This window comes from Aristolochia californica, unplaced genomic scaffold, assembly GCF_029961685.1.
Source record: "Aristolochia californica isolate CCGP_79_NKW_82.1479 unplaced genomic scaffold, dmAriCali1.0.hap1 SCAF_6, whole genome shotgun sequence".
Lineage (NCBI taxonomy): Eukaryota > Viridiplantae > Streptophyta > Magnoliopsida > Piperales > Aristolochiaceae > Aristolochia > Aristolochia californica.
This window is the reverse complement of record NW_027182257.1, coordinates 33,688,564-33,696,934: the sequence shown is the minus strand read 5'-3', so window position 1 is coordinate 33,696,934 and position 8,371 is coordinate 33,688,564. Positions and strand designations below refer to the sequence as shown.

General features: G+C 38.3%; 1 pseudogene; it reads right to left on the bottom strand.

Annotated features, from left to right (window-relative positions):
• Positions 1-3,846: 3,846 nt before the first annotated feature.
• LOC137935329 (calnexin homolog pseudogene) lies at positions 3,847-6,099 on the bottom strand (annotated as a pseudogene).
• Between the last annotated feature and the right edge of the window lie 2,272 nt (positions 6,100-8,371).

Sequence of the window (8,371 nt, the reverse complement as noted above, 5' to 3'; positions counted from 1 at the left end):
TTAAAGGTCTATCTTACGTTGATATTTCCAGTTCAAATGCTCAAAATAATTAATTGTTAACTTGTGTTAACTTCAAATTAATAGCTCAACCGATGAATAAAAAAATAATTTAAAAATTATGTCTTTTTTTTTTTATAGAGGATCCATAATTTTGCAAAGCTGAGCCATGATTTTTGCTGATTCAAGTGAAAGTCGAGCTCGAGTATGATGTTTGAACTTGAAGTTGAGCTCAGATCCAAGCCAAGTTGTAAGTTCTCAAAGCTGACCTTGAGCCTAGAAAACTCGGCTTTGATCCACCCTAGCTGCATCAACTATTGACTTTCCGTAGCATAAATAAAAGAAGTTGAGTCTCAATGGGCTGTTTCTACCTATAGGGAGAATACAAAAACTGTAATAATAAATAATTTGTTTTAGTAAGACAGTGATACACAATCTTTCTTTATGAATATTGGGCTTGGAACTGTATAAATAGAGGCTCAAGGTAAGGGGTAGATCATTAAGTCTTTCGCTCTTCTCTCAAATTCATCCCTAGCCTTTCTTCCTTCTCCCAAGCTCTCTCGAGCTCCATCTCTCTCTAGACTTCCCTCTTTTTCCTCTTTCTTTTTTTCTTCCTCTCTTGTGTAAATTAGAAAAGATTTTTCCATCATCATTTTTTGTTGTGATGGTCTATCTAGCAATTCATCTACCCCTCAAAACACTATTATGTGGTCTTTTACAGTATCAATGGATGTACCCAATTGAAGAGTTTCTTTGTAAATTGAAAATATTGGTACTAATAAAGCTCATTTGAAAGATTCAATCATTGTGATAATAATGTTTTGGCATTTTTATTTATGTACTTAGATGGAGTTGAAATAAGATTTAAGCAGGACAAAATATCAGTTTGTACGCACACAGCCTGTGAGCTAAGTGGAAGAACCAAATTAATTGTCGACATAGTTTTGTATAAAAGATGTTATGGTTTTTACTAAACAACTATAATGAAATTCAAGAATATCTCTTATAAGTCTTTGTCAATTTCTTCTTGTCCTTGGGTTATAGAATATGACTTTTCATTATTTAGCATTTATGTTAAACTGTTAACACAAAGAAGTTTTGCAAAGCAAGGGTACAACTACTTTGGATCAACAACATGAAGAAGAGTTTGTGGATTGGTTTAAACATAAGGTTAATTGTGTCAATTAATTATCTATGGGGTCAAATATACAGTTTGTTGTGTATTTAGTGGCTTGTGGTCAATTTGAAGTAAACAATGATATTTACTACCTTGCTATAGGTCCTATATCAAGTAGCAATTACTCGAGTTGTATTTTTAAAGGCATCCACATCTACATTGAGCAACTGTAGGTAAATCATAGGACATAAAACAGTGGCATCATTATAAAGAAGTATTATGAAGACAATTACCTTGACTATTATTAGGTTTTAACTTATATAACTAAACTATGATACTTGAAAAATAATTATATTTATGTTCTCAGTGAAAGTGGTTTGATGTAAGTGATAAAAGACAAGGTATCAAGATGGATTAGTAGTTTACTAGTGTCAATACCTCATGAACAAAGGGTAATGACAATCCATTCACATTGCATTTCAAGCAAAATAGGTTTTTTATATGAAGGACTAAAAAAATGGTGGAAAGTAGCGCATACTTCAGAACGTAGTTACGAGAAATATATTTGATGTGTTAGATGCCCTAATTCCAGACTAACTAGAGCAATACTAATAATCACGGAAGAAAGAAAAAGCAAGCATGGAAAAACACAACAAGATTTATACAAGTTCGCCTCAAGGTGAGACTACATCCTGTCTTCCGCCACTACAGTAATCTACTATGAAGATGAAATAGTTTACAAGAGAGATCGCACGCACTTATATGTGTTGTTTTTATCTAATCTCTCTTGGTCATAATTGCTGCTTCTCGGATGAATGATGGTAAAACCCTAATAGCGGTGCTCCAAATATAAAGAGAAAATTAGGGCAATTACAATACAAGAATAAAATTCCTAAACTACCCTTAATAAAATAGCAGTTAATATATCGTGGACCTGGCGGGGGCTTCCCCCCTTGAACCCCCAAAATGACCTTACCGAGAAAGTTGACCCGTGTACTGACTCAGCTCCTTACTGAGATGGTCGACCCGTGTATTGATTCAGTGTAAGGCATTAATTAGGCTTCACAACTTAACAGTCTCCCACTTGGAGACTAATCCATCATCAATATCTCCTCTACAACAACAAAAAATTCTCAATCCTCAGAGAGAAGTCCAATTGAAGCTGCACACAACTTTAGTTTCTCAATCATAACAGTCTCTGTCAACATATCAACCGGATCCTGACTCCCTTGAATCTTCTCAAGTGCTAATACTCCATCTTCAAGAGCCAATCTAATGAAGTGATAATGCACCTGTATTTGCTTTGTTCTGGCATAATAAACATGATTCTTTGCTAAATGAATAAAACTTTGATTGTCACAATGCAACACACTCTTCCCATGCTTGAGACCTAATTCTTCCTTGGAAGACTGCAACCATACCATCTCTTTGTTGGCTTCGGTCACAGCGACATATTCTACCTCTGTAGTGGAAAGAGTAACTATTTTCTATAACTTAGAGATCCAACTAACTGCTATACCACCCAATGTATAGACATATTCAGTGGTACTCTTCCTGCCATTAATGTCTCCAACCATGTCAGCATCAACATAGCCCTGTAATCCCAAGTATCACTTTATGAAACATAAGGTTGAGTGTGCGGTGCCTCTCAAATACCTGAAAATCCACTTCACTGCTTTCCAATGTTGTTTACCTGGATTACTCATATATCTACTCACAACTCTCTCTACAAGAGTTATGTCTAGTCTAGTGCACACCATGTCATACATAAGACTGCCAACAACAGAAGCAAGAGGCACATTAGCCATGTATAATCACTCCCACTCTAAAGAAGGTGACTACTCCTTAGATAGCCTAAAGTGACTAGCCAGAGGAGTACTCACTAGTTTTGCATCATTCATGTTAAATCTTCACAGAACCTTCTTCACAAATTCTTCTTATGATAGTTTCAAGACATCAAAGTCCCTAGTAATCCTCATCCCAGTGATTTTTTTTGTAGCACCCAAATCCTTCATTGCAAACTTCATGGACAAATCCCTTTTCAACTTATCTATTTCCTATTTTCAAGCACCTGCTATCAACGTATAGTAGTAGAATGATGTAGGAGTCATCAAACTTCATCACATAATGACAATGATCCACATGGCACCTCAAGAAACCATTAATACTCATAAAGGTGTCAAACTTCTTATATCATTGTGCTACAGTCCCGGATCTGACACAAGGATTCGTAGGGAGGAAGAAGAGAAAGACGAAGATCAAGCCAAAGGGAAGCTTGAAAACCCTAGAATTCGTCAAGGAGAGCTCCAAGCCTGTTTAACCTAAAAATCAATGTTTGTCTTCCTCATTACTCTTACCCCTTAAATAGGGTTCACCCTTACAGGGTTAAGATAAAATATTACCAAAATACCCCTATAATTGAAATATTCCAAAAATACCATGTGGCCTAAAACTAAAATAAAATAATGCAAATTAAAGAAAACCAGTTAAAACATTAATGTTATTTTGTGCATAACATTACACCCCCCTGGAAGAAAGAGCTTTTCCTCAAGCTCAAAAATAGGGTCCGTATGCCGACATCGCCATCCATTCGCAACTGTCAACCGTAGTATCTGTGTCAGCCCTCTGGACTACAAAACTAGAGCATCCAACAAGAGAAGCAATTTTTTTTTTTTAACATCAAGACGACATAACCGACTCTCCTCAAAATTTCGGATCTCCCACTTGGAGTTTTATGTGTCCATTCTAGACCTCTTTGGTCGCGGTGCAACAACATCTTCCTTCTCATTTTTATCTTCCTTGTCACCACTAGTTCCTTGTGTGTCACCATTAGCTTCTAAGCTTTTCTTTTCCTTGGGCAATACTCGAACAAGAGCTTGTTTCTTTCCACCAAAAATAACCCTAAAAATGACTGTTACAAGGACAACAACCACGGAGACTAGAATGCCAATAGTAAGGTTAGGATGACTCCCTTCCTTCTCAATGACATCAATGATCTTGAACTTATATGCTGCTAAGAAAGGAATATTTTCAATCCGATAGAGCACATCAAAGACCTTCTTATGAACACCAGAAAGTCCACCAGATGCTGCAACTTCCTCTTCCTACTGCGTTTCCTTCTCCAATTCCAACTTAGGCTTCCATGCAGTCACCTTGATAGATGTTGCAGTCTTCTCATCCCAGGCTATCAAAATATTGTCAAAAAGTACCCCATCCTGCATCATCCATATCTCAATTCCAATAGCTGCAATGGGCTCAAAGTCAAGTTTATCAAGGTTGAAGTACTCAGGGCTAGGAATCTGCCTTGGCTTCCAGATACCCTTATGGTTAGGGTTATCAATCAATGATGCATGCCAGTTACCCTTGTAAATCGGGTTACTCTTCATAGGTCTATTCCACTCACCACAACCAGGAGCAGACTCACACTTAGGATTATCAATCTTCAGTGCCTCCTAATCACCATCCTCATCATTATCCCAATCTTCGGGCTTCTTAGCTTCATGGTCGTCAATCTCCTCTGGTTCACCATCCAACCATCCGTTTGGCTTCTCTACCTCCTCATCTTCAATTTCAATTGGGTCATCTTCATCCCAAGCGTCAGGCTTTATAGCTTTAGGATCTGAAATCTTAGCTCTCTCATCCCCATCCTCACTATCATCTGGATGTTGTATTGTCTTAGGTGGGATAAGTGGAGGCTCAAAATCAGCAGCATATAGAAAATTGATCTTTTCCTTTACCTCCCCATCCACCAGAATCCACAATTCATTGCCAGGTTTTAGTATTGCAGCGTAAACATGGGTTAGCTTATCAGATGGAACAGAAGAAGGAAATTTAAGGTGATGTTCAACAAACTCCCCAGTCTTGGGATTCTTATGCTTGAGGATGAAATGCAACTTGTTATTGGACCCACATTTATCGGGTCCCAATATGATGGTGTAGGAAGATTCATTGTCAAACTCGTCGGGTTTCTAACCTGAGGCAACACGAATGCCATCCAATTTGCCTATCTCTCTTCCGATCGTATATACATCCAACAGAACCTATGGAGGGTGTTGGCCTGGACCATCCCCATCATTAAGAACAGGAATACCTGCTGTTGATGCGGCTTTTCTGGCAGCGTCACTGTCAAAGTGCCTCATGACAATTATATTAGCGTATCCTTCAACATTTTGTACGGTGGCTTTAAGTTTTTATCCTTTTGTTGTTGTAGAAAATTTTTGTGCATGTTCTATTGTCAAAACTTCAACCCCTGATTTCACCTCAATAATAGAACAAACCGGCAAACTTTCATCATTTGCAACGTCATCTTTGCATTCTAACCCAACACAAAGATTGCCAAATTCAATTTCAGGTTCAACTACAGGTTTGACATCTACAATAGAACTAGACTTTATTTCTTCAATCTCAGTTGAGTCACTTATAATAGTAGAACCATGCAGCACTAATTCACCTTTCCCAGCATACCCATCAGTAGTTGCAACACGAATAGCATAATCATTTAGCACGAATGCATCCATAACATTAGATACAACACTCATGCATACTTCTGCATTCTTAAAATGAACAAATCCAAAACATTGGGATTTCCAATCTCCTTTTCTCATTACTAGAGCCCTTGTAATGTTTCCATACGCGCCAAATATTGTCATCAAATCTTCACCCCTATCCTGAATACCCAACAAAATGGCATTGCCATTCGTTTTAGAACCCAGAAATGACCAATTGGACTTACTATCCCGTGAATCTCCTATCACAACAGTGCCCTTAGAACTACCTATTATGATAGCATATATACCATTCAACACATTTCTCAAGTTCACATCAGGAGGTCTCTGAAGTTGTTGAGTAGAAATCTGAGAATCCTCTCCTGACTCATTACTCCATAAAGAAGATCTAACTGCAAAGGCAATTGATAAGTGAACGCTTGCTTGAAAGGCATTGGGGCTGCCAGGAGTGATAGAAATCTTCTTCATAATGAATGTCATCAATCGGTTTATCAAGGTTAGACAACAAAGAATTTGAAACTAGTCCTTCATCTATGCGTGCAGTAGAAATTTGAAGAGGCTCACAACCGTTGTTCTCAATAATAGAAAAAGAAAACAACATCTAAAAAAAAAATTCTATCACTCCTGGCATCCCCAAAAAAATTCCATCTCGAAATGTAGACACACAAGCCAGAATTTTGTCAAAATGGTTTTGTTTCTCTGCTTCCCAGGAATTCGAATTTGAAGTTCGTGGCCGAGCAACATAAAAGGGATCCAGAAAATTAAACCCCACATCTTCAATTTGACAACTCACATCCGCACAGGTACTGTGCTCATCCAAAGAAAAACAAAGCCACCAGAAAAAAAATTTCAGACATCCCCAAAAAATTATTTTTATGGATCCTAGCATCCTCTGAAAAATTTCATCTCGAAATGCATACACCCAAGCCGAAATTCGATCACTTGGGCACTGTTTCTCTGCTTCACGAAATAGAGAACCTTCGTCCCCAATTTGAGTGCAGCGTTGCTGTTGGTCTGCCCCTTTTAGCCACATCAACGCCATGAAAGACTCATTTTGACCTAAAATTCGAGGGAGTTTCTGAAGCTTACCCCAAATTTTGTTGAAGATGGTTCCCCACTGGGCTGCCGCGAACGAGATTGGGAGTGAGAATGAGAATCTAAAAGCAAAAGACCCGCGGATTTGTTACCGTCGGTGCCTCCTCTTTTTTCGGTGGGGAATAACAGCAAATCGTGTTCAAAATTTAGAACCTTTCTGCTCAACGATGAACAGGTCTTTTGGTTCTGCTACAGCAGAGTTGGTCTTTGGATTTGAAGTTGCCAAATTGTCCAGTTCCATTTTTTGCGTCGCCTGTGGAAGATGTGTGGCCTCCAGTAAGAAAGGGGTTGTGGAATACCCCTCCGATTTCCAAACATCGGTGTCCCCGCTGTCGGATTTCGGAAGTTTGGGGAGCTTGTCTGAGACAGAGAGCCATCGGATTTCATACGTCTTCTGTTCGTCCGAGAGAGTGTCTCCAGTGACGATTTTGTCTATCGTAACGATGAGTTGAAGATTTCCATCCAAGAGAGCGTTTGTAGCCTCTCTTTCTGTAAATTTTTTATGCTCGGAGAATTTAGGTCGTATGACCTTATTTTCTGCTGCAACGAGTTTTTCCCTTGCGGCAACAAGTTTCTCCCTTGCAGAACATTTAATGGAAGATGCATGCCATCTTTCGTCAGATGCTCGATACCATGCAAGTAGGGCTTCCAATTCATTGTGCATGGCAATACATAATTCTTGGAACGAATAATCATTCATTGTGTTCTTTCCTGTGGCGTCGAGTTCTCCCTTGCTGTCGTGAGTTTCTCCATTGCAAAACATTCAATGGAAGATGCTCGCCATCTTTCGTCAGATGCTCTATACAATGCAAGTAGGGCTTCCAATTCGTTGGGCCATAATTCTTGGAACAAAGAATCATTCATTGTGTTACCGCTCTGATACCAGTTTATACGGTCCCGGATCTGACATAGGGATTCGTAGGGAGGAAGAAGAGAAAGACGAAGATCAAGCCAAAGGGTAGCTTGAAAATCCTAAAACTCGTCAAGGAGAGTTTCGAGCCTGTTTAACCTAAAAATCAATGTTTATTTTTGTCATTACTCTTACCCCTTAAATAGGGTTCACCCTTATAGTGTTTAAGATAAAATATTACAAAAATACCCCTATAATTGAAATATTCCAAAAATACCCTTTGTGGCCTAAAAATGAAATAAAATAATGTAAATTAAAAAAATAGTTAAAACATAAATGTTATTGCATGCATAACACATTGTCCTAGAGCCTATTCAAGACCATACAAGCTCTTTTGAAAATTGCACGCCATATTCTCCCTTCCTTGTGCTTTCAAACCCTGTGGTTGCATCATGTAAATTTCTTCATCTGAAACACCATGAAGAAAAGTTGTCTTTTCATCCAACTTCTAAGTGCAAGTCTCCATTTTCCACTAGTCCAATCATTGTTCTAATAGTTGTAAATTTACTACTGGAGAGAAAATCTCAGTGTAGTCAATGCCTTCTTTTTGTTGAAAGTTCTTTACAACCAGTCTTGCCTTGTACCGTTTGCTGCCATCATGTTTGTCTTTTATTCAGTATACCCATTTATTTTGCAAGGACTTCTTATCTTTTGGTAACTTGGTCAACTGCTATGTCTAATTGGATAACAGTGAATTCATCTCATCCCGCATGGCCAACTCCCACTTGATTGATTCATCAGTTTGCA